Raw genomic sequence first — 26,905 nt, 5'->3', positions numbered from 1 at the left:
TTGGAGCTATACTCAAGTTTACAAAACAGCGTTGAGATTGATTTTCTGAACTTCACCCTTCTACAGTGTTTTAGCTCATGGGAGTATTTAAAATAATAGCATAACTGGAGATCATTTTAGGCAATAACACAGCCTCACAACACAGTCCTCACATGCTATAGCTGCAAACTTGACAGAATACGAATTTAAGCTATATATAATACTGTTTCTATCTGTATTCATCACAAGTAGTTTGAACATCCATCAGGGTTACTACATGGCACTGCAGAATAATTAACACAGTATGCATTAGCAGTATGTTCATTTGTCCTATATTTTGTCAGGAAGAAATCATCACCAGTAATCTGAAGGGCAGCAAGAGCTTCTGCTTTTGGATTCCTAATGCTGTCTGTATTAGAGCAACCCAGTAACTCACTAACAATGAGTATTTTTAAGTTAGTAGAGTTAAATAATTGAAAAATATTGTGAAAAAAGACTTCTTTCCTCCTTTTTGTTCATTTTTTCCAGGAGGGAAATTTGAATTCTGTGTGGTGAAAAGCCCACATCTCTGGGTATGGTATTGCTGGGGAAGTCCTCGCCCCACAGTTCATTGTGACAAGTGCTGGCATTTCTTTTGAGTTGTGCTGTGTCAGAAATAGGGACTCTTTAATCACACTTTTTCTTCCTTTTTTTAATTACGTGGTTCTGAACTCCTGCTCACCTCGGCTTACAAGCACTGAAATTTTCACTGCTGCTGGTGTGTGTCCTCACTCGTGTATCTTGCGTTGTGTGTTGAGCTAATGAGCAAGGAAGGCAAACCAATTAATAGGCTAGTGCTCAGCTTTTGGTGTACATGATGTCTTTAGAGTGCAACTGTTGTAATTCCCAGATCAGAAGGAAAACATTTTGAACAACAATTTCGAGTATATATTTGTATGAACAGTGCAATGATATTGTGAATCAATGTGGTGTGTATCATATAAGCATCATTTTAGATTAATTCCTGAATCAATAAGTCACATAGTCCTCGGAATATATGAATGTGAATATGATATTTGCACAAAGAAAGAAAACATGATAGAGAACCCTTCCATTTATACTTAAGCACAGATGGTGCGGTGATGAGCATTGGAAGAGCCTGAGTTGGTCAGTCACACTAATGTAAGTTCGCCATGTGCCCTTTCCCTCTCATATTCCCTCTCGCTTACTTCTAGAGGTTTTTTCCTTATTCCTATTTCATTGCAGATATGTTTCTTTTTTCGGTATTTTGCTTACACTGTCAATATAGCAGTGTTTGTTCAGCTCAGATCAGGAGAGATATTCGATTTTGCAGCTGACATTTATTTACAGGGTCACCTTTTAGTCTCTGTGTTAGATTGCCATTCCTTATGAACAACATTTCATGAGCGCTATAACCTACCAGCTAAGAGACCTTGGAGAAGACCATGTTTTTCTCTTGAGTTCCTAGCAAAAGGCAGATGGAGGCATACATTAGGCGTTAGGTTACCACTTTTTCTGGAGCTTACATCAGTTATTTGAGACATAGGAAACCTCCAAGACTGCATCTAGTTGAAGGTTTTCTAGGAGTCTACTGCTGTTATTGAAGTGTGTAGCGTAGCTTGAGTGGATGGTCTTGAATGGAAGGCTTTGAGCAACCTGATAGAGTGAAAGATGTCCCTGCCTGTGGCAGGGCAGGGATTGGAATAGAGGATCTTTAAACGCCCCTTCCAACCCAAACTGTGCTGTGATTCTGTAGATCTCTAAGAAGTTTTAAGTGCCATTTTTCTCCCATGCAAGGATCTCCTATGCATATTCCCAGTAGTTACTCCTTTACTACTAGGAGCAGAGGGTACTGTGTCTTTGAATGTTTTGACACTCATTGCTTTAGTTCTTGAGTCACAACTTACGTAAGTCTCTTGAGTAGGTTTCAGGTTGCTATTTAGAGGTGATGATATGCTTCTTGTGGAGATAACACAGAGACAAGGAGCTTTAGGCATTGATTGTCTTGCTTTCTTTGTCCTTTCCTCATGATTTTTGATATTTTTTTGTTTGTATGAATAGTCATAAATGACAAAAGGGGAGAAAATGTTTTTTTTTTTGGAAAACGCGTGTCCTTAAATGCAGATATAGGCACATAAATAATTATATTCAGATTTTAAATTTCGCTGGTTATCAGAGTGTTTAAAGGAGAACAGAAAAATCAGTAGGTATCTGCAGGTGGGTGGCCCCCTGAATATGAGACCATTGCTGCTAAGGTGCTCAGATATGAATGTAGGAAACATAAGTCCAGGTGTTCAGGTTTGAATACTTTATGCAACATTATAAAAGAGGGAAATGGAAAGAGGAAGAGTTGGGAGGTAAGGAACAAATAATAAAATAGCTTGTGGGGAAGCATCAGCTATTGAAAAACAGTTACTCTAGTCTTACACATTTTCAGCTTTTAAAAATACCAACTTCCTCCACCATGTTATTTGACTTTTTGCTATAATCTTCAGGCTTCCCCTTCTTTACTTTTCTTTACAGCTCTGTAAGCTGGGAACCTGAGGGGGGAAGCAAGAGAGAGTGAGTGTGACTTAGAATCTCACATTATCAAGAATGTGGTGGGAGGGGAAGATAAATTTGTGCATAATACCATGCAAAAAAGTTCAAAACCTGGAACCACTCCAGGCCACAGATGATACTGTAAAGTTTTGTGCCTTGTTTGTATAAGATGGTCAGAAAGTTATTTTCTTCTTGTCTTTGAAAGAAGTCTGGCTCCAGGCCTACTTAAAATCTTGCGGGATTTGCTAAAAATCATGGGAATTGGTAACAAAAGTCCAGGGTGACTGTAGCAGTAAATTCTAGATAGATGATTGTTTTGGCTCCCTGTCTTCATACTTCTAAACTTATTGCCATTAAAGTGCTTGTCGTTAGACTTGTAAAATGTCTGTATAGTCTTCATAAGGTTTCTTGAAATTGTCTGCAGGAAAAATATTTGGACCACATTCTTCATGAAAATTTTCCGTTTTTTTACAGTGTGTAAACTGTGTGTGTATATATATATATTCATAAGTAGGACAAAACTCTTCTCATCTTAAGCATCTTGCTTTGTTCAGTAGCTTTCTTGTCAAATAGGAATGTGGATTTGGGACATACCATGACTTCCTCCTGATATTTTATGCTTGTCATTGTGCACCTGTAGGATACTTGTTTGACTTGTAAGTGAAGTACCAGGTATGGTTGTAGGAGGAGTTATCTTCAGCGTTTTAAGGACTCAGTAATGTGCAAACCTGATCTTTAACATGTAGTTTCTTTCTGTCCACTATGATGGGGGCATTGCACTGTGATACTAGAACGGCTTTCAGTTTTTTGATAGTAGTAGTGATCTTTGCTTGCCTTGCTTAGAAATATACTGAGTGGGCTTTTCAGGGATGAGATTTACTGCTTACTTTAGCAAGTCCTGCAAATAATATCTGACTTAATAATTTTGCTTTCTACTTGGAATTACACATCACTTCTTTTTGGTAATGCCTTCAGAACTTCTCAGTTCATCACCAACTGTCAGAACATAATTGTAGGAATAATGTGTATCCTCACTGGTCATAACGAGTCTGAAATTCCATCTTGGGCTTCTGGTGTCATCACAGAACCAGGATGGAATTACAGCTTTAATTTATGTACTATGGGGGATACATTATTTATTACTGTGCATTAGAAAATGATTAATCTCTGCTTGTGTTGCAAGGCTATCCTACTGCTCTGAGTCCCCAGGAAGTGCTGAGACGTTGTAGGACTTCTTGTGCTGACTACAGCTTTATGAAACTGCCAAAAAGACTATTGCATTATTCAAAAACTGCTGGAGGTGATGAAAATTTACGAAGCCACTATGGGGTTTTCCTAACTAGTAGAATTCCTACAAGGCTTTAGTCTGCTAAACCTGAGCATTTCATTTACCTTTAGTCCCTTTCAAGTGTTTAATTTCACCTAAAGCCATGATCATATAAACGGGTTGAGGAGCACCGTGTTTTGAGGACCTTGATTCAACAAAGCACTTTGACCGTAGTCAAGCTTCACTGAAGATAACTGAAATTAATCATGTGCTTAATTGGTTTGCTGAATCAGTTCTTCAATTTCTACTTCTTTGGTTGTTCATAAAACCCATTTCTTTGTCCTCCACTTTCCTAAATCATGTGTGCGTACGTGTGCATGCGTGCGATTGCGTGCATCCATGAATACAGCAGAGCTGCAGTGGAGCAATGCAAGCTAATGGAAAACTGCTATAAAATTAACTGATTCTTCCACTTTTCATTCCAGTGGCTTTTTTTTGTAATGTGTTTTGCGCTGATAACATTCTGTTTTTGTGAGCATTTCCAATACTAGGAAAGTCAGTAATCAAGTTCTGGTATCTAATTACTAGTACTGTGTAACTAATTGTAATGTCCACAACTATGGCTGTGATGAATTTGAGTCGCAGCATTCCTTCACAGCCAGTTTTCAGTGAGGTTTAGCCTTTCTACAGGAGCTGAGAATTGTCTGGCTTTGTTTTACAGCCTGTGGACATGTGTTCGTACAGATACCTGGTACCAGCCACTACACCGTGCAGCTGTTAGCAAGTAACATAACTAATCCATGCCTCTTCACAGAAAGAGTTCAGTATTTGGGGGCAGAGGAGTTGCAATTTTGCATTTGCAGTGCTGTGCCTGGGTTTGGAAAAAAGAGAAAAGAAAAAAACTGGAAACCCCAAACCCTAAAGGTTTGTAGGAATTCTAATTAATAAGCCCTAGCAAAATGTCTTCAAAGTACTCAGCACTATTAGATCTGAAGAAGACAACTAGATATTTGTAAAAGATCAAACAGCTACAAATACCTTAAGAAAAGAAGTCACTGATGTAAATTGAATGCTTTGTACTAGTACAAAAGTATTATAAAAAATTAAATACTCCCACTTTCTAAGGTGGCATTTTTATCTTAGGCTCTGATGACATGCATAAACCAATCAAGTTTCAGTCTTGTGGGTTATATTGTCACCAGAAGCTCTGACTAATAATACAGTAAAGTCTTACAAATGACAGTTGGATATAATATGACACTAAATTACTTTTTTTTTTTGTTGTTTTATTATTGTCATATGTTTATAGAAAAAAGCAAGAGAGGAAGTTGCAGTGCCTACTGACTAATTGGACTTAGTGGGGAAATGTTATCCTGGATTTAATTTGGGTGGCCATATTATAAATCACATATGTGGAATCTAAAACCCAGTGACAAAGCTGATAATCCTTGAGGTGTAAGAATCTTGAAGCTGGTGTAGAGAAAGGCATACAAAACATGCCGGGAGCTCTCCCCCACGCAAAATTAAAATGATTGTCATTTTTGCAGGGAACACCATGGGAATCAGAATTTGAGACATCCACCCCTCTTCAGTTTGAGAGCTGAAGAGATGGCTGCAGTTTCTATGCAGAGTTTGAGCCCGCTGGAGCTGTATAAATAGATCACTGGTGCTGTGCAGATCTGTGCGGGACCAATCACCGTTCCCTTCTGCATCACGAGGAGATGCAGAAGATCAATCCTCTGCAGCTACTTGTCTCATACTGACCAGTTAGGCTGGGACTTCTGAGGGCAGCAAGGCTTGCTGAGGTGATGCTCTCTGCTCTGAAGGAGTCAGGCATGAGGCTTATGCAGATTTAGGCTAATGTTTTAAAGCCTCATTTGGGTCTTAAATGGGACACGGCATTTGTACTAGCTTTCTGAATGAGTTGCAGCCTTAGGCAAATCCAGTTTCACGTGAATCAAGATAGTATATCACATCAACAGAGAGGAAACCAGCTGTTTAGCATTGGGGGGATTTGTTTAATTGCATTGTGATAGATACATGAGACTGGAAATAAATCCCGAGCAGCATGAATTTTATACATACACTGTAATTTCTTACTTTTCCGCTTGCTAGTTTGCTACAAGTATTGTTGCCAGTTTTGTGTAGGGAGGTGCTTTAAGTATAATAGGAGAGATAGAAATGATGGTGAGTATAAAAGTTCAGGGGGAGGTTTCTCAAGGCCCATAAGCTGCCTGTTTCTCCCAGTGGTTGTAGGGCAAATTATGTTGAGCCATCGCAGTCCAAAAGAGTTGGATCCTGCTCCTGACAGTAAAGGGTAACACTGGATGTACATTTCTTGCACACGTGGGGAGGACTGAATCCTCAGTGCTCCTCTGTGTGAGGAGCAGAAGCTCAAAAGCGAACTGGAGAAGAGGGAAGGGAAGGAATGACAGAAGTTTTTAACATAGAATTGGCCTGCAATAACTTCTTGACATAGATGCCCAACTCTGGGAAATGAGTCCTAAGGTCGAGTTGTTCTACACCTAGGGAAGTGTGCCAGCCACTCCTTCCTCTGCAAGCGCTTCCCGCTCACCTTGCCTGCAGAAGTCAGTTGGAGAGCGGCTCTGCTCATTCTGGCACAGGGTTAGAGCTGGTCCAGGCTTTGTTCTTCAGGGCATGAGCTGTTCTACTGCCTGAGTTTTAAGATCAGTAAAGATTGGCTAGTCTCGTGCTGTGCTGACACTTGTGCCTGGGTTGTGACTGCCTTGGTGCACTGTGTGAGCTTGTGGAGTTGTATAATTGCAAGTTTACTGTCATACAGTGAATGACTGATGGCATAATTTGTATTTTCAAATATATAAGCTGCTTAACCTAATCAGGTGGTGTGGTAAATATTTCCAAGAGAGAAAAACAAAGTATTAGGGCAGGGAACAGAGTTATAAACTTCCTTTAATGAGTTGCATATTGTTTGATCATGTTTTTTCATATACATGAGCTTCTGCATGCCAAATTCTAGTAATAATTGGCAGCTACTTCACAGTCCTGGAGAAATAATGCTATAAATACTGGAAAGAGTAAAAATGAGTGGATGTGTCAGTTTGCCTTTCAGAGTAGTGTGACTAACAGGTGAGTAGTACAAATAGTAGAAGGCCATTTATCCTTCTTGCTCCTGGAAATACAAAGAGAGGGTGAGCTGCAGGAGCAGAGGGGACACCGCCAGCTTCTCCAGACCGTTAGCAGCGGTACCACTGACTGGCTTGGATTTACAGTTCTGAGTGTGTGGGTGTTTAACTTACAACTCTGAGCAGTCCTGCTCACTTCCTGAAGCCCCTGAAGTTAAGCACATAAATGGCTTGGGGCCTGAAAGAGCCTTGTTGGCTTATTCTAGAGAGTTTGCAGCAAAACCTTATGATGGAGAAAAAAAAACAAATTACAAGTCCTTTCCTGCTTCCAGTGGATGGCTCACAATGTCAATGGGATATGAAATGAAAGGAATCCATATCCATTTGTTCACGTATGCCAGTAATCTTCAGTGCTCCAAACAGATGCAACAAATTAAAATATCTCATGTTCTGTGTGCAGATCAGCTGCCATTCTTTTTCAAATATACAAATTTTAAGTAACAAATTTTAATTCAAGGAAGTTTCTAAGATACGAGGAAAGCACTTCTGAAAAAATAACTCAAATGAGAGTAGAGGTTTGGTTTTTTTTTTTAATTAACCATTTTCCTATAGTACAAATGTGTCAATGCTTGGTGAAAATCACACTCATTGGAACTTGGGAGAGCAGGGGGAACAGTTCACTCTTTCACAAAGCAGAGTTTGTTTTTAATGATAATGAGAAGATCCCAGTAAAAGTTGAAAAGGCCTAGGAAAGTAGTACATTCCTGAGTGGATGAAATATTTCTATAGAGTTTGTATGTTTTTCTGAAAATGCTGCACTGCACATTTTTGAGTTTGATGCTTCTCAGTCGTATGCAATGGAAGGTTGATTCCCACCGCAGAGAGGATTTCAGGCTGAAATTGTATGGCCTGTCATATGGATTAGCATAAGCTTAGAGGAGCATAATGGTCCTTGCTGACTTTCAAAATCTCTTAGTTTTTGCTTAAACCCTTAAGTTGATTAATCTACTTTATATTACATTTAAATATATACCTATATGTTGAGGCATATGCATTTCAGCATAAGATATGAGTCCTAGGACTAGTACAAGGAGGTGTGTTTGTAGCTTTTTAGACATTGTTCTACTTATTTTAAAGCAACTGTGGTATGATCATTGGCTTTTTTTAGTAGTATACCAGTTACTGAAAGGGGAATGTTTTCTGTTTTGCCCATTTGAAAGAAAGTTGTGAGTTGGTTTCCTTGCAAACCTTGGTCATTCTTCAGAGACTGGCAGAAGCGTTACTTTCATTTTCTGCAGGTTGATGGTGATAGAAAAGTTACGTGGTGTTGCAGTCACTAGCTGTAGACACCAAAGATCAACCCTGGGTGTAAGATCGAGGAATGTTGGAAGAGACACTATAATACTAAAATTGACACTGTTTGGTGCTGGAAAATGAAACTGTTGAGTGCTTGCTTTGTCATGAGAAATAGTTGCAGGTTGAAAGCAGTTTTGTCCTAGATCTGAATAAATGCTGGAGAGATTAGACTGCACCGCAGCCCACATCAGTACGTGTGTGTTTGTAAGGAGGTACAATATCCTAAATAAATTAGAGGTTTGGGGTTTTTTCTGTTTACAAATTCTGCTCACTAAAATAAATGAGACATATGTAGCCATATGCAACACTGTGAATGTTCCGTAAACTTAACTTTGTTCCTGACATTGTTATTACCTATCTTATATTATGAATCACATTAAGGAAAAACCTTGTTTCGATCCTCCAAGGGAAAAACCCTTTCTCTATCTCACCTCTCCCCAAAAACCCCAGACGCCTACTTGTCCTGTGTCATATGAAGCATATTTGAATCTGTTATCTGTACTTAAATCTACAGATACACTTTTCCTGTCTTGCACAGGAACAAAATGTTGTCCCACTTTCTGTAGTTGCAATTTAGTAGTATCACAAACAGGTTGCAGTAGTAAACTGAATGTGTTAAAGAAATGGAACAGAGGAAAGGTTACAATTTAATTCCCCAGAAAATACACCTAATATTATTCATAAGCAGAATGCAATTCACAGTAAGTAAAAGTAAAGCTGTGTTTCAAACCAGCATAAGTAAAACCTCCCTGGGCAAGACTATGCTTGAATTTGATACTAATGAATCTGGCAGAACTGGCACTGTAGTTGCAAGCTTTAATATCAGATCCATTTGTTTACCTTTTTTGCCAGTTCAACATTATTTTTCATGGGCCAAGATGGATATTTTAGTTTGTCTTCTTTCTGGAACTTGCTATCTCTCTCTCAGTCTCCGTGCAATAACATTGGAATCTACTGGCCAGCTTCTGCTAAATTTAACAGATGGGTTGAGATCACGAAGTCCTTGAACTCCTAGGAGTTTTGTGAAACAGGCAGTTGCATGTAGGACAAAAACAGAAATTAGTGACCTGACTGAAGGAAAGGCTTGCCCGTGTTACCACGGATGTGAGAGTTCACTGGAGTGTGAGCCATTGCGAGCGCTCCCAGCGCAGGGCTAGTGTTGCTCAGAGCGTGCGTCTTACTGTGCATGGGGCCACCTACCAGCGAGAGGCAAAGCCGCAAGAAACCAGCCTTCGTGGACTCTACTGCATATGGGACTACTTGGTCTTTTAAGGAGGGAGAATATCCTAACTCTCTTTACCTCTCTCACACTTTCCTAACAAATGTAGTATTTTTAGGCTGCCAGCTTTCCTCTGCTCTAAACCAACAGCAGCTTGACTCTTGCTTCCCATGTTCTGCAGGAGGCAAGTGGAGCCTGAGACAGACAGACAAAGTGATGTGACCAGGGCTATATGGGAGATGTAACACTGTGCTGGCCTGTGCAGCTGAGCTGGGAGGTGAGAGCCTGGCCGCTCAACTTTTCCATCCTGTGCACAGAGTGACTGGTGAATGTGGTTTAAACGCACAGATTGGTTATTAAAAGTCCCGGGCCTCCTCAGACAGCTTTCGAAAATGCAAGTCGTGACAGAGCCCAGCTTCCCCTACTGACTTTGCCCTTTTCATTCATGAAAGCGGACAGTGGCGGTGAAGTGAGACCGTATGTTTTACACATACTTCCTCTGCACTTTAGCTGCCTACTCACAGTGAGTTCAAAGTCATCTCCTGAGTGGAGGGCCAATGGAAGGCACATGAAGGAAGATAGAAGCCTTCATGAAGTATTCTAGTACTAAGAAAGCATTTCACATGGCCTCGGCCAGGTCCTCAGCACAGGTCAATGTCACTCTTATTCATGAATTTGCTGCCAGGTCCAGAACTATTTAACAAAAGTTGAACAGATGGAGCAGTGAGGTTTAGTTCGTTTCCTATATGGGGAGCACAAGGAGGTTTCCATCACAAGGTATTTCTTAGCAACTTCTGGCGAAACTCTTGAGTATTATGCTTTTATTACTGTTAGGGTTTTCAACAAATGTGGTGGATTGTGTAGACAGGTGGCTTCTAGCTAGTGGCCTGCAGACCACCACATGGCCTGCAAGGCTTCATAGGCTCAGCAGGTACTTCTTAATAGGTGACAAAAGGTAACTGAGAAAGTTAAACATCATGTCATAGGATTCTTAGCCTTTCATACACTGAAAAAAGGTGTGATGACTGTCATTACTTGAATTAGTTATGAGAAATTTAAATATTTTTTTTTGGGGGGGGGGGGTTAAATAATATTTGGAAAGAGAACATAGGGTCCACTGTGAGAAAAAATACCAGAGGATATTTAACATAAGCTCAGATGACAACATAGTCACTTTAAAAAAGCAAGACTGCCTAAAATTTTCTGCTGATTGTTTTTACAACTAATGCCCAAAGCTTCTTATTTTTCATGGGGTTTAGTGGGGGAAAGGTAGTACTTTTTTCTGTTTCTTTTTTATCCAGTTTGGTTTACCTTTTCCCTTCTGTAACCATTCTTTACTCTTTTAGTACAAGACAAAGAGGAAACATTTTAAAGAGTAGAAGAACTCATTGTAAAACTACAGAAATTGTTAGTTACTGTAGCTGAAACTACTTTGATCTATTCTCTCTTCTCTACATTGTTCACTTCAGGATGCTCTTGCTGTTGTTACTGTTATACTGTAGCAATATTACAGTAGAATATTATTATATCATCTTCTTATTTGGTGGCATAAAGATGTATGACAGCAGACTGTTTGGTTTTTATGATTATGCCTTCATTATCAAGTAGTGTGGACCAACTGGGGAGTATCTGTATTGTGAAAAACTTGGTGCTGGGATCCTGAGGTTCACACCAGGCCGATTTCAGGGATTCTTTTTCTTCTGAGCAATCTGGTGCCACTGACTGCCTGCTCTGGAGAACATAAATGCTTCTAGTTTAGTTCCTCACAAGAGGGATTCAGTTTACATGCTCCAGGACTACTCCACAGTGCAACCAAAAGCCCAAGCAGGATGGATTATCTGGAGACTTGCTTCAGAAGTTACGTGCCTGATCTGAACAAAAGCAGTAAGGTAGCTGCACCCTACAGGGACCTTGTGGGATGAAGTGATGGAAAGAAAAGCATATTTCAGAGATCTGATCTTGTAGTTGAACCAGTTAGTAAAACACATTTCATAATTTTTCTTTCTTAATGTTCTTTCTTCCCTTTTCTTCATAGTTATTAGTGAAAGGGGAAGGTTGGTGTGAGTAGGCCTCAGAGAAGGAAGGCTGTTTTGAGAAGTTAGAAGAAATCTTCTACCGAGAGAAGTATCGTATCTTCTTTAAAGAGCTTATTCAATGCCAAGTGCACATTAGATGCTTGACCAGTAATGACCCATGTCTACTACTTTGTGCTTGATTTTCTAACACGAGTGTGTGCCACTGAGACAGTGATCACACTTTTTAATTTAAGAGGTTGGTCAGATACTGTGCTGAACTGAGGCTATTGGTCATCATAAGACACTGCCTGGTCATCCTTTATTTAAAGGTGTGTAGGCTCTTTTTGGTGTTTGTCCTGAGTCAGAGAAAGGAACATATGGGTATGGTGAGATGTAATGTCATATTATTGCTAGCATGTTTTGGAAAAATATATGATGTTACCTTAGAGTGTAGGTGTGAGAGCCACTCTGGCAGGTGTGACAGTCCTGCTTTCTGGATCTGACAGTTGGCAGCCCAGAGAGCCTACTACCAAACCTGATATTTGCTGAAATGCTCATGTTATGATTTGTGCTGATAAAAAGGAAGTAGAGGTAGAGACGACAGAAGCAGTAGTACAATGTTTTTCTGAAAAAAAGAAGTCTGGACAAGTAGCTTACACTAAAGCTTAATCTTTCTCAGTGTCCGGTCTCTCCTTGTCTGAAAGAGTAGATTTGACTACAGAAGCCAACCAGTTTTTGTAGCCAACCAACTCACTGAATTCAGGCAGATGACTATCTTCCTCTTCCTGGAAGATTTAGTTACTGGCCAAGATGCTGGCGTAGTCCAGCTCAAAATGTAAGACCAAACTACAGTGGTGCTGAGCTGGTTGTGGCTTAGTCAAATTTCTATTCTAAAAAAAGCTTATGGTCAGGCCTCCAACATTTCCTGCAACAAAGGTCACCACAGGTTTCTGCTGAAGTGTCCTATACTCTGTGGCACTGAAGAGATACGTAAATGTATAAGGAGTATTGATTGTTCAATCTTTCTATATGGCAGCAAACAACTACATCTCAAAATTCAACCTCATGTAGCTAGAAGGTAATAGGAAAAAAATACCATCTGTCCCAAAGAGCGTGAAATTTCTTCTTTTTTCTAGAGTCCTTCATTTGAAGAACCCAGAATGTATCTGGATGTTGCAAATCATGCCATACTTCATTTTCTTAACGTCTTTTTCTAAATAAATTTGCCCGTTGGCAGAGACACACACTCACCTGCAGCTTTTCATAGGCAACACGCTGAAGTTTTACAAAAGGATGTTCCTGTCCAGACCAGCTTGGCCAGTGAGAAAGTGGGTAGACTGTATCCAGCTCTTTGTCCATCGGCAGTCTCGGTTTTCAGAGGCTGGGAGCCGAGGAGGGTTGTGCAGGCGGTCGTGTTGCAGGACGAGGCTGCTGACTTGGGGTGCAGTCGGTCTCCCTCAGGCCTCCGTGCTGTGCTCAGAGGCTGGGGTAAGGAGGCACTTAAGAGGATGCCAGGGAGAGCCTGAGCTCAGTGCCTGGTGGGGCTGGGGCGATTGTGACTTGGAGACACCTAACACCCCTCCAGGTAAGTGGAAGAGCATGGCTCTGCCTCACCTTGTAATGCTGAACAGGCTGTGTCAAGGCATGGGGGACAGTGAGTGCGGGCCAGTAGTCCTTGCTCCAAAAATCATTCCATGCAGTCACTCTCGGCTCTTAGGAGGGGAGTTTATACTGTTCATGCGTAATTACGAGCAGAAGGCAAGAAAAAAGAGAAATACCAAGTGGGAACACGTGCTGAGCCTGACAGATCCTAGGCAGAGGCAGAAGAGAGCAGCAGGCCTGTACCTGTGAGATACGGGGAAAAAAAATACGTGTCCCTATGACAGGAGGTGTGCACGGAGCCCAGTGCCACCATCCTTCATAGCTAGTACCAAAATGAGGTGGTATTTTAGCAATCCACTTTGCTCTGATCTGGCCTTGGCACCGTCCTGTCACATGTGATAGTACCAACGTGGTTTTGTCCAGGCCCACCCCAAAACCACTTGCCCTGGGGATGGTGAGGGAGGCTGGCAGTCCCGTCTGTCACCAGGCTTGGAGGTGGACAAGCCTGCCCAAATCCAAAAATATGAACTGAGTCTTTTTCTGTAGTTTGTCCTGAGGTTTCATTTCTTTCTTTACTTGATTCTTTGTTTCCACTGCCGTGGTTTTTCATAGGTTTTGATCAGAGCCAAGTCATGCTAACACAGTGAAAGTACGAGTTGACTGGAATGGAAAGTCAACTCAGACCCTTCAGCTCCACTGGCCTTTTGAGAGAGGTACCACTGTGAAATGGAGAAAGGTTGGAGAAAAAGAGGGGTCCCACTGGTGGCATTTAATCAGGCTGCTACTCTTGTGATATTTGAGGTTTTCTTAAGGTCCCAGGCTGCCAAAGCAAGGGCTATTGTCTGTCTCTGCTTTCACTGAAGAGCAAAATATTTCTGCCTTCTGAGTGCAGACCAACACAGCACCTGTTATGTTCCAGCAGCTCTGAAGCCAGAAGGCAGAGAAAAAAAACCTGTGATTTTTGTCCAGTCTCATAGCTTTTGAGGGAAGTACTGTGTTTTGGGGGAGGTGTGTGCTGATCAACCATGATTTAATTCTTGGGGGTTAGCAGTACAGCATGCTGCAGGAGTGATACACTGCTGTTTGCAGGGCACCCTGGCTGAATTCAGCTGCTTTGCAGCTGGCAGGGTTAATGCTGTGTGTATGAGAGAAGGAAGGGGGATTTGTATTTCAGAGTGAACCTTCATTTGGCTCTGCTGGGGGCTAGAGAAGCCGAGCACTGCCTCGTTTATTGCACCAGGAAGAATGAAAGAGCTGACAAAATACTCCTTTAATTTGTTTGAAGCTGCATTCATTTCTCCAGAAGGGGGAGAGTGGAGTAGATGAATGCAGGGAGGAATGTGCCTAATTCAAGACTGTCCTTCCACCCAAACTCGACAAACACTACGGAGAAAATTAAAGACATTTAGAAAGGGGCTGTCAAATCTACTCATGTGTTTTTGTGAAGTCCAGCATTACCTGACTGTCGAGTGAGACTTTGTACGTGTGACTGAATAGTTCTGTATTAAAAGTTCACAGTTGTTTTTGATACCATTCAGGTTACTCAGCAAATATCATAAATGCATAGAGGTGCAAGCCATGAGTGGACAGTGATGGCAGGAAGAGCACGCGTGTGTATGGCAAGCCTGCTGCTCCTTTCTGATAGTGAAATTTGGCTCACAGTATCATGATGTGGGGTGGGGAAGATTGGAGATCAGAATCAGTTTAAAGTATTTTTGTTACACTGAATTTTTAGTGTTTTCTAAGTTGTTACCTTGTAATGTTGTGGGGTTTTTGTTTTTTTTTTTTTTTAGAAAAACAGAAAATGTCCTCTGTCACAGTCAAATCTCTTTTCATTTGACAAACCCTGATTTGCTGCTCATGTTTCTGTAAGGATCAGATGGGTAATGGAAGCTGTACAGCAAATTAATGTATGCTACTCGAGATAGTAAAATGCAGGGCTACAATAGGCCTTTTTTCAGCAGCTGTAAAGCTGTTGTGTGACTACAGTGAATCCATTCAGTCCCCCCCACGCTTTCTGGGAGCACCCAGGAGAAGAAAGTCGTACTAGTGAAATGACTATCCAGCAAAATGGTTCAGAGGGACAGGCTGATGACTCACTCCTCATTTTGGTTCACAGGGTCTTTTTCTGTGGACGTGAAGTTTCAGTCTCACTTGAGTTAAGAGATCTGTAACTTTGTCTGCGTTACCATATTATCCACTAAATCAGCAGGGGTGTTGTGTTCCTCACATCAGCCCTCTGAGATGGGGAAATATTATTATCTTTGCTGTAGAGGAAGGGGAAACTGAGGCACAGGAAAATTGGGGTTAAGTGACAATGTGCGTTACGAGCCAAATGCTCATACTTTAGTTACACTGTAGAAGCTCAAGTGTCATTCAGAGCTATTTCAACCCTTCAGGAAGCCATAGCATTTGCCCATAGGTCATGTAAAAACCCTGGAGGATAGCTGGGAATCTGTCCCTCAAACAACATTATTTGTCTCTTTAAACAGAACATAAAAAATGGAAGTATGTAAGTGAGAACAGGAGGATTTTATGCTGATTTTGATCTTAAAATAGAATCCCCAGCCGCCATGTATTTGAGTTGGGGAAAAAACAAGAGGCAGAACCTAGTTGATTCATCAGGGCAACACTCCGCAAAATAATCCCTTCAACACTTTTTCATAAATTAAGGGTAGTTTCTAGGTGGCATGAATCATGGACAGTGTCCTCATTTCACTTTGAACTTCCAGCCTTCTCTGGATTTGTGTCACAGCTTTAGACGGCTTTGTCCTCTTCCTGCAAGTCTGTAGGCATGGCTGTTGCAACCTTTACTCACGTTGAGTGAGAGCAGGCTCCTCGGAGCAAGCAGTAACACCACGTAAGGGAGAACAAGCACGGTGGAGTCAGGGAACAGGGTGATTTAAACGAAGTGTTTTGGATTTGTTTGTGCTGTAAAGCAGCTTTGGGGAGTGGTCACACAGGCGCAGCCGCTCCGCACATGTCAATGGAAGCCCGCTTTCCCCCTTATTTGTGTGTTGGTCTTTGCTCTGACTTTTGGGTTTCTTTCTCCAGGGGCGTGTGTGGGAATAAGCTGCAATGTGGAAAGCTGTACTTTTTGAATTTCTGACCACTTTTGGAAAAGTTGTGTTTTCTGAAGTACATACAGCCACAGAAGACTGTGGATAACGTCTCTATTTCTTAATTAAAAGCAATGGAAAATATTATTCAGAGCCGTCTGTCTGTCCTAGCTGAGGAAGAAAACCAAAGTGGTCTGGCTTACATGCATGCAAGGTCAAATCCTCCTCTTTGCTGTGTTGTGAAAGTTTGTTGGCTTCAATGGGGATAGTCACAGGTGTAGCCCCAGGAACGGATAGCTTTCAGGCTTTTTACAGAGCAGGAATGAATGTAGTTTTTGGTCCTAAAAATTGTTTGTAGAGAAATAACTGGGATGCCTGTAATCCGGAGGGGCCATACAAATGCAAGACCGTGCTTTCAGAGGGAAAGTGAACTCTGCACTGGCTGGCAGCATTTGCTGCTTGTAGTCAGGGGATTTTCCTGCTGACAGAGCCTGGTTTGGAGGCTTACGTACCCAGCTGGCTCCTGGCCTGCCCTGCTGCAGGTACGGGAGAGGGAGGAGGGTAAAACGGGGGGGTGGTGAGAAAGTGTTCTGGTAGCAGCGCTCGCTGAAAACTCAGAACCCTTCAGACCTTTTTTGGCGATGGTGGAGAATGTCAAAATTGATTGTATTAGAGACCTGCCAGTTTCTCTTACTCATTTGCTTTGTCGCTCCTCCTCCCTTCCTTCCTCTCTCATCAGCCGGGCTGGGTGTTGTGGTGCTAATGCTGCATTGCTTCTCCAGCACGGCTACTACTTCCCCCACGCCACTACTACAGAAATACTACAGTAACTCAGTGAAGATTTAGGGAGTTGGCTGTGTATGTATTATTAGTGGTAATAACAGTGGTAGTAATAATAATAAAACTGATGATTGCTCCCCCGTGTAACAGTTTGATACTTTACATAATGATTTTTCTTCTGAATTGTGTCTCTGGGCTTTCTTCCCTTTTCGCCTTCATAAATTTGTGAATCCTGGTATATATACTGGATTGTGCTTTAAATGAATACTTTGTAGTGTGCTATCTTGCAGATTTTAAAAATAACGTGTTTTTGAGTGGTCTAAAATAGTGGGGTTCTGGTGTTGTGGGTTTTTTGTTTTTTTTGTTTTAAAGTACAGCCCACAGAAGAGTGTTCATGCTGCTTCTGCTGGGGGGAGTTATCACACTTGCTTTAGATAATGAAATATACATTGGAGAAAGGTCAGGGATTTCCCCTGAGCCACCCACCAATTGCTTAAAATGACATTTTCATTCTGAGTGTTTCTTGTTTTGCTTTTGTTTAAGATCCTGGAGCCCAGGGAAAGTTTTAAGGCAAAACATCAGAAAAAAAAAAAGGCTGCAGCATCTCCTGTGAGAGAGGGGAAAAAAGGAGATTTACAATTGCATCTTGGAACACTCATATGATTTGAGGTAAGTGATTGGAGGGTCTTGTCATAAGTTACAGTTAGTTTGTAATTAAATTAATCATTATTTACCTCAGAGTGCTGTGATATTTCTGTTGAAGGCAATAAAAACAGATGGGAGAGGGAGGGAGATAACTTTAATGACAAACCCAGAAACAGCAGTAAAAATATGTAATGCACTTATCTTTTTGAAAATGGGCCCCATGAGGTCCAATCCCACAAACAGGCAATCGTTCTAACATTTAGAAGGGTTAAACCCTATTTAAATCAATGAGGCTATTCTCCCTGAAAGTTAGGCATGTGCCTAAATATTTCCAAGTTTGGAATCTGTATCATATGGGAACTCTGTAGAAGAAAGCTATTGAAGAACATACAACACAGAGCCAGAAGAATGCATATACAATTCTCTTACTGTTGGTGATAAAGTCACAAGTAATCTGATTTTACAGTATCGTTAAGTGATACTTTTGTATAAAATACATAGTTCTCATTTTCATTTTTAAACACTTCATTGAAATACCAAACTTCTTAACAGAGCCTGTAAATTCTACACCAGCTTTAATAATGTGTCTGTCTTAATTGTTTCATCAGTGTGTCTTTAAACAAGTAGAGTTAAATGTATAAAGAAAATAATGTCCCCTTTCATAAGTAGAGTTGCAAATTGCACTTGGATATTTGAACAGCAGCTGGACTGGAAGTTGCCTGACTGAGGCTCAATTGTGTTTTCCTGAGTTAATAACTTTTTTTTTTTTAATCAAGGCAATTGTGAGTTGCAAGGAAAAGCTCACCTTTTCCTTCTAGTCTTCATTTTTTTGTTTTCGTTTCTCATTAGGAAAGAATGACCTCTGTGTCTTCTTTGTCTAGTAAAGAGAAAATGTTACAGTTGTAAAACTACTAACCACTTGAAAATGCTGCATAAGTGAAAGCTAAAAACCACCAGCCGCTTTCTTAAATAAAAATTTCAAGTTATTAATCTGTTCTGCCCCACAAGTGTGCTGAAGGAGACAAAATTACTGTAAGAAACCTGCAGAATCAAAAAGACCCACATAATATGGAAGAAGCAGAGGATATGATCCCACAAATGTGCAGAATATCAAAGCACTTCAGTTGGTGGCATTTGCAGGCCAGGTTTCAGAAGAGAGGAGAGTGCAGCCAGCCCCTGGTGATTGCTCTGTATTTGCTTTGTAGGGATAGAGCTATTAAGTTTCTTTTGAAATCAACAGGCTCACTGCAGAGAGCTAAATATTTCCTTTCTGGTCAGTGGACAAGAGCCATTGCTTGGGAAATTGTAATAGTCCTGTAGGCATTTGTAGTGATTTATCCAAAAAGTTTAAAACTTCTGCGGATCAGTGTGGTTTACTGCTTTTTACATGCAGGTCTTGCAGTCGGGACCGTGAGCCCAAACAGGAATACAAGACTCTTTCAGTAGGAGTCTGAGGTGATTTTTGTAGCTGTGAAATGAGGTATTAATGCAAATCTGTTCGAAACTGCTGCTCTGTGGCCTTTAGGGGCTCCGGTTCTTACCCTCTCCCCCATCTCTGTGGCTCAGGTGGGGAAATGCCTTGCTCTCTGGAGCGAGGCCTGTTTGAGGTGTAGGGTGACAGTCCCGGCCAAACTGATGAGAGAGGAAGTGCACTGCAGTGACCCACGTGTGATGGCTCTCAGCCCACCTTTGCTTTCTCTCCATTCTGCTCTCCTGGTGGCAAGCATTTCTCCTCAGTTCCACAGAACATAAATCAAAATACTTTTATGCCTGCCTTTTTTTCATTGACGTCAGACCAGGATAACACGTGTGATTTTCCTTTCACGACTGCCTTCTTGTTGCTCTCTGAGGAAGCGCACACTGAAGTTCATGAGAAAGTATCTTTGTAGCATCTCTGTGGCCTATATAATCATTTGATCAGCTCTCTGTTGCAGTCACAAAATCACTGAATCTTTTAAAATTTTCTTTGTATCAAAGAATACAGGAGCTCATTGGCAGAGTATTAAAAGCAACTTTGGTGACAAAAGACATGTTTTGAGATATATTAAATTGTACCGCTACTCCTGCCCTTTCTTAGTTATTTTTTCAGCATGTGAAGAAATAATGCCCCCTTCTGTGTGCCCAGAGAAGGTTCTGTCGTGTGTGCCAGGGTGTTACATGGGTGCTGAGCTGAGCAGGCAGAGGGACCGACTTTCTCCTGCCTTGTATTTTTCGCTGGGAGTGAATACAGGGGATTGAGCCTGCCCAGATTAAACACATGCCTGTTTTGTTTTGCCTTTCTCTGCTCTTCTTTCAGCTGTCAGCGTGCCATGTTCAGATGGCAGTGATCAGTCACAAATTGTCCCCCGTCCATGCTCCTCAGCTCTCCTAAACCATTAGTTTCATGGAGCTCTTCAACAAAGATGGCACCGGTTTGATTTCCTCCCCCCTCCCCGAGCTAATGGAAAAAGAGTTTGTTTGTTTGTGTTTTCCCCTCAAGTCAGCTGCATTAGTTCCCAAAGCAACTTGTGTTAAGTGGAAATGAGGCTTTGATAATATGTGTGCTTGTTGGAGACTCGCTTAGACTTCCTCCCCCCCCTCCCATATATGGATCTTTTCAATGGGGCGTCTCTATTGTGAATGAGAAAGAAATTGCACGGGCTGCCAGGCATATAATGGAATTGTTCATTTTTTCTGTAAGTGTGTGTGCGCCTTGGTAAAGAGGAGGTGGTGGGGACGGAGAATGGAGATGTTTGCTGTGGGGAGCCAGGAGAGCGCGGTGGCACAGCCCTGCAGTGGGACGTGGCTGTGCCGCTGCTGCTGTGCCCGCTCTGCTGGGCTCTGGGGGGGCATTACCTGGGGCTCGCCCTGCTCAGCAGGTCACGTACAAATGGGTGAGGCTTACGCAGGCGTTGACTGTTCTGCCTGTAAACCACATAAGGCAAAATATTAGAAAGCTGTAATATTTCCAACTCTTTCCTTAAACCATGTGCATTGGCTTTCAAAAGAGTGATGTAAATATGAACCATGCCAATACTGTGCTTCCTCACTGTGAGGCTATTTATTATAAAGGACGTATGGTATAAGTCATTTTAGTATGAAGTAGATAAGAGCTTGAACCAAAGCCTTGGATCCAAGCCCACCAGCAGCTTTGCAAAAGGCAGGATTCAGATCTGAAGTCAGTGGTTCACACAGTTTCTAGTAGAGAGTGGTTTTAACTTACTCCATAAAATGGGAGTAGCCAGAAGTTTTAAATTGAGGCTTTTAAACAAGTTCTTGCCTGTTTCTCACCCACCGTTCTCCTCTGCCTTACAAGGTTATTGTGGAAGCACACCAGCTATGTTCTCCAAGCCACTGTGGCCAGGACTCACCAACTCAGGGAGTGAGAGGGGCCTCCATGGTGATTACTGTTATACAGCCATATGCTTTTTTTCCAGAGGAGTTTTTCTTCTGAGGATTTAGACCTCCCTTCTGCCTGAAGGTCTTTGGAGTCACAATGGAGACTATGGAGGTAGGACCCTGAAGTTTCACAGACACCAGGAAACAGTTGATCAGCCTGGCTCAGAGCAAACCAGGGCACAGTGGCTGGACTCCTCACCTCCTAAAAATCCCTCTCTCATGATACCGTAGATGAATTGCAGACATGTAAAATTACAACATTGTAGACAAGAAATTCATAAAGCCTAAGCTTTTCTTTCCATGCTAGATATGGGACTCTGTTCTTATTCTTCCCCTTCTCCTTTGCCCTTGGACACAACAGTTTTAGGACTTTTTATTCTCTAGCTGTGCACTTACTAGAGAGGCATCTGGTTATGTGTTACTTTACACATCTGTTACATACGTCAGAGAGGAAAATCCAGCACCCAGGGACTTTGCATGGATTTGCAGCACTCCCTGTGAGACTTGGAATCCATAAGCCAATGAGTGGCTTATGAGGATACAAAAATGCAGTATTTCAATCTACTGCATGTATTACTGCAGTTCATTGCATATATATACTGTAGTCCCTTTTGTGCTTGGCAGAGAAAAGCTGGTATGGCAAAAATGAGAAGTGCTGGTGAACTGAGAAGTATTTAGATATGGCAGTTAATTTGCTCCCTCCTAAAAACATCATCTTTCTGGTTGGCAATAGAAAAAACAGTTTTCATGATGATTTGAACACCTCTGAAAGATACTGCCCCAACAGTGTTTGTGTACTTCAAACTTTGGAATTGTTGGACTGTGGGGAGATGCCAGATACCCGAGACAGCCTTGATAGCTTAGGCAAAGCTCAGGCTTTACAGTTTTGTCTGGAGAATCTGTGCTGTTTGCAGCCTCTATAGGAAGCATGAGTTAGAAATCAGTATTTTATTTGAACAGCGTTTCCTTCTCTGCTAACCTTGCTGTTCAGGGTTCTGCATTTCTTTTCCTCTGGTTGCTAGTTCTGCAGGTACGTAAAGCTTGGAGAAAACCTGTGGCTCCTTAGCTGGTCTTTCTTCACGATCCATGTAGAAAACAAATATAATAGATGTTATTTCTACGAGTGATGAGCTAGGACTCCTGGTCTGTGTGTTGCGCATGCCAGCGAGCAGACAGACTTAATAGAAACTTTTGGGGGTTTTTCTGTTTGCCCTGGTGGGACTGTGGTCTGTGCTGGCAGCCCTTGGGTAGAGCAGTCGAGAAGAGTGTCGCTGATAAACCTGTGCACGTCATCTCCCGTTTCGCTGATACGCAGCAGAGCAACTGCTCACCATCTAGGGAGGCGAGCGATAGCCAGCGTAACGGCAGCGTGTCAGCCGATGACTGGGAGCCTCTTGCTAGCCCACTGTTAAAACCTGTTGGCAGAGTGTTAGAGGGGGCCGGGTAACGCAGGGGCTAGCACAGAGGAGCTGGGATAGGGAAGATTTTATTGACTCTGAGACACTGTGATAAATGCAGATTTGGCAGAAGGCACCCTCCAGCAAGAGCCCAAATGCAGAGCGAGCGGTGTGCTTCCCCTCTGCTGGGGGGGCTCGCCAGCTGGAGCCCACGTGGGAGCCCTTTGCTGCCGAGCCACGATCCTTCGTGCCCTGACGGAGCGGAGCTGGGGGTGCGAGGAGAAGCGGTCCCGAGGGCTTGCCGACCCTGCGGCCTGCTCACCCTCTGCAGCGGGCGTCCTTCGGCAGCCGGCCGTGCTCTCCTCCCCTGGCTCTCTGCGACGTGGTTGCTGTGGGCAGGGTGCTGCAGCTGCTTTGTTTGAAATGATAATATTTTACGCTGTTACTGTGGAATACTGCAGTATTTTTTGTAATTACGGGCTGCGTGCCAGTAATGTACAATAACATTTTGCTCTTCCTGTGTTGTTGCTACTGTAGGCATTCGTTCCAATTTGGGCTGCATTTGCAGTATGTGTTTTGTTTTTTTTTCTTTTCCTAGACTCTGCTCATTAGCTATTGTGGATATTTTTGGATTATTCATTTCTACCCATGTCTGTCCGTACAAATCTATCTCAGAAAGCACTTCAGAGAGTGGCAGTCTCTGTTGAACCAGCAATTGTTGTGGCTTTCACAGAATTACGTTCTTGTGAACGTATGAGGCAAGGATGAGATGAAAATGAAGGTGAAAATTGCTTTGTAACTTTTATAAATGGCTATGGTTTTAAAAATGTTTGAAGCAGATAGGAGGCTAAGCCTTTCTTTTACTGATGGTAAAGCATATTTAATGCTGAAGTCCTGATCCGCACCAAAGTGTAGGTGGCTGGAACCTCTGGGATGGCAGAATCTGGGATGCACTTATCATTGTCAGAGCCTGTAACGATTTTCTGCAGTTTTGGTGCTAACTATTCATTTTTAAAATTTTATTTCCAGAGGAAAGTAATCATAACTTGGAATATGGTCAGCAACGTTCATGCCAATGATTGTTTATTAACATTGTCATGGTCTGGAGATGAAATTTTTGTGAAAGGGGAATTAAAGTCATAGACATCAGAGTTCACAGCTTGTCAGCCTGCATGCAGTTTGTTTCTGGAAGGTAGAAGTTGAGTCCAAAAGGAAACGAAGGAGGCACAACACAAAGGCGACAATTAATTTGTTTTCTGGTAAATTTGGAGTAAAACACAGTGTGTTATACAAAAAGGATTGCGCTTTTCTCACATGTCATTTTAGTGTCCTTTTACTGTGCTGACTCACCAAACTACTTCAGTTTCAGTCTACATTTGGTTTAAATTACCTCAGAGGCCTGCATTTGTATGCCACTCTGTAAAGTACTTCTCATCTGTGATCCAGATTTTTTTTTTTTTTCTTTTTTGTTCAACATTTCAACTGACTTGTCTTTTTTCATCTTCCAGGTCTCTGTTTTATTAACATTTGAAACTAATCCCTCAGTGCGCCTGCTTGAGCCCTGTGATAGGCAAAAGCTATGTTGCAGCAACAGATAGAACAAGGAGTGAATCACTGCTTTCTGCCTTTCCATTAGATTACCTAAACTACTATACATAAATATTGCTTTATGTATGATACAGCAGCATGATTATCTCACTGCATTGACGGAACAGTGCTGGAAGTGAATATAATTCTTCTTCTATTACATCTTTAATGAGCTACAATTAAAAACAGTGTGTTGGCATGCCAGAGTAGATGTGTTATTCTCAGAACTTTATTGAAGCCATTTTGGCTGTTAGACTTAGTTGACATCATGTTGTTCTGAAAACCTGTAGAATTAAGCAGCAGAAAAACCTGTTTTGCTAAGTGAAAGTTAACTGGACGGTAAAATCCATCAACTAAAAATATTCAGGTCTGTACTGAGTACGAAAGCCTGCTTTTTGTCTGTCTTTGAGGGTTAAGTTTTTACTATATAGTAAAAAAAAAAAAAAAATACCACAAAGCAGCAGGTTTCTACAGAGCTCCACATAGGTCCCAGGTCTCTTGACACCTGTGGCAGCAAGTCTGAGTCACAAATAGCACAAAGCTGTGAAGCCTAATACTCTCAGTATTCAAAAGCACACCTACGTATGAGTTTAATTTCAAGTGCCTCTTTTAGCTCTGGGTTTTTCTCCCCCCCCAAACTAACAAAATTTAAGAGTCATTCTTAGAATTTTGCAGAGAAAAATTTTCTCAGCATTTATGGCTTTGTGAAGGATTGACATCACTTAGAGTTCAGAAAATAGCGCTGTCAATTTTAGCTTGACGGCATTCCATTCTCTGCTCCAAAAACCTGATGAATAGCAATGGATGAGTCAAAGATTTCTTGGAATTTTCTTTTTTTTCTCCCCCCCCCCCCCCCCCCCCCCCCCTCCTTGTGCAATTCCATTGCCATTTTTAGCATGGAGGGCAATTCTCCAAAGAATGTCTGTGTGCTTGAACTGTGATTTCTTGAAAATTCAGAACAAAATTGAGTTATGTCATATGACAAAAATCATTGTATGTTTCTATGCATTTTGGTGACATTGCTTGAGCTTTATTGAAGAATCCACAGGAAAAGGCAGGAGGCATTTGTTAGAGAGGTGTGTTGCATCTCCACTTCAGTAACATGGAGGTCTTCCTATCATGCCACTTCATTATATTGTTATGAGTTTTTACTTAATTATTTTCTGCATTTTATCAGCTGTGCTCAGGGAAGTTGCCTGACAAAACAAATTATCAGTGGATTTGGGAGACTTGGATCAGCTTGAAAGACTTGTTGAACCACAGCATCTTTCTGTCTTTGCCTCAGTTTTCTGTGTGAAAAACAAGAATTCTGTCTCTTACATATTGTAGCAGGATGTTGTGAGTAGAAATATTAAGGACAGAGAATTGTGTGGGTACTACTGTTACCTAAGCAATGTGGTGTGTTTAAGATAAGCAGTATTGTCAACTGTTCTTGGCAAAATCACTGGGGTTACAATGAATGAAATTTTTAACTCTGAGTGTTTTATTTTTTTTTTTATATATTGCAGAAGTGGCCTGTATCAGGCATATTCTGACATGTCAGAATGAATGTGTGAAGTGTGAAGCTGTATGAAGCTACTGAAAAGGAATGTGAGGGGGAAACAGGTTAAAGTTATCGTAAAGGGAGGTTCTGTACATTTCTCTTCTGCAATAGGTAGCTTGTCTTTTACTTAAAATTGGCCAAAAAAAAAAAAAAAAAAAAAAAAAAAGAGAAAGGGAAGAAGTGCAAGTGTCCCCTTAAGAGCTGCGGTGTCAAATTTGAAGAATGATTTGAATTCAGTCATTAAAGTGTGAAATAGAGGGATTTTAGTTCTGCTTTAAATTATGCATCTCAAATTAACCTTAGCTGCAGAGTCTCTGCTGACGCCCCCGTAATGACACATTATTGGTACTAATGGCTTCTTTGTGACTTGAGATACAAACAGACATCCTAGACAGAAATATTTCGGCTTTGAACTAAATAAGACACATGGCGTGCATTTCTACCTTCGGCTTCTGGTGGCAAAGCCCTGCTCTCCTGGTGGCTGGTGCCCATGAGCTCTTCTTTCCAGCTTCCATGCGCTACTCCTCGTCCTGGCAGGCAAAAGCAGCTGAGTGAAAATGTGCTTTGCAAGCTTGGAAGAGCAGGAGAGCAGTAAATCTGGAGTGAGCATGAAGCCCGGCCAGAAGCCGAGTATTGTGGGGAACCAGGACAAAGACTGGGATGTGGGCAGTGGAGGGGAGGAGGAACTTCCAGCAGATGATAATCTCGGGAGGAAAAGGACCCAAAATTGTGAGGGAAATGGAGAAGAGATGCCAGGATTTAAGGAGGAAATTGCTAAATAAGGGAGGGGTGAGAGTGATAAATAATATAAGCAGGAATGGCTTGTTAACCCTTTGTGTGCCTTGCTGACATGAGAAGGGGCTGTATTTTGGGGGCTTTGTGCACTTAAATCTTCCTTTTGAAGCTCACCGTCATTGTTTAAAAAAATCCACCTCTACCCAGAATTTCACTCAGGGGTTTTGCAGCTTTCTCTATGCTCCTGGTGTCCCTCCTGGGACAGGAGTCATAGTTACTATCTGCACATAGCTCCTGGGTGGGCAGCCTGAACACGGCTGTGAATGAGTGAGAATGGTGTAGTCAGTGGAGCTATGTAGAGAAGATGCACGGTTTTACCTGTCGATAAAAAAGGAGGAGTGGCTCGACAAGGTGGGCCCAGAATTTAGACCCTGGCTTCTCTTCCCAAACGTACTCGCTGGCTCATTGTTTTATTCTCATTTTCTCAGTGGGATGCCAAGATGTGGGATATTGGCTGCCTCCCCTTCCAGGCTGCCACTCTGGGAATAATTTGCTTGTTGGCTGTGGCAGGAGTGATGGCGAGGTGCTCCCGCCCCGTGGCTGTGTCGCCGCGGTCTGTTACGGGCTGTGCGACACGGCCTGACTTTCTGCATGGGTCTGCTCTCCCCAGAGAGGGCTGGGGAGTAAGTAATCTTGCG

General features: G+C 41.9%; 1 protein-coding gene across 12 annotated transcripts in view; it reads left to right on the top strand.

Moving 5' to 3' along the window:
- ATXN1 (ataxin 1) overlaps window positions 1-26,905 on the top strand; it is a 246,212-nt gene that overhangs the window by 69,529 nt on the left and 149,778 nt on the right. For 11 of the 12 annotated variants that reach the window (XM_042806661.1, XM_042806658.1, XM_042806657.1 and 8 more), the window contains one exon: window positions 17,466-17,591. The gene's annotated coding sequence lies outside the window, so the exon portion shown is untranslated. Of the gene's footprint in view, window positions 1-16,977; window positions 17,001-17,465; window positions 17,592-26,905 lie in introns of those variants that run through there. The other variant, XM_042806665.1, reaches the window with a different exon arrangement.

Source organism: Tyto alba, unplaced genomic scaffold (genome assembly GCF_018691265.1).
Source record: "Tyto alba isolate M040663 unplaced genomic scaffold, T.alba_DEE_v4.0 Super-Scaffold_48, whole genome shotgun sequence".
NCBI classification, from domain to species: domain Eukaryota; kingdom Metazoa; phylum Chordata; class Aves; order Strigiformes; family Tytonidae; genus Tyto; species Tyto alba.
Note: the sequence above shows the minus strand (reverse complement) of the source record. Positions and strands in the feature narration are given on the sequence as shown.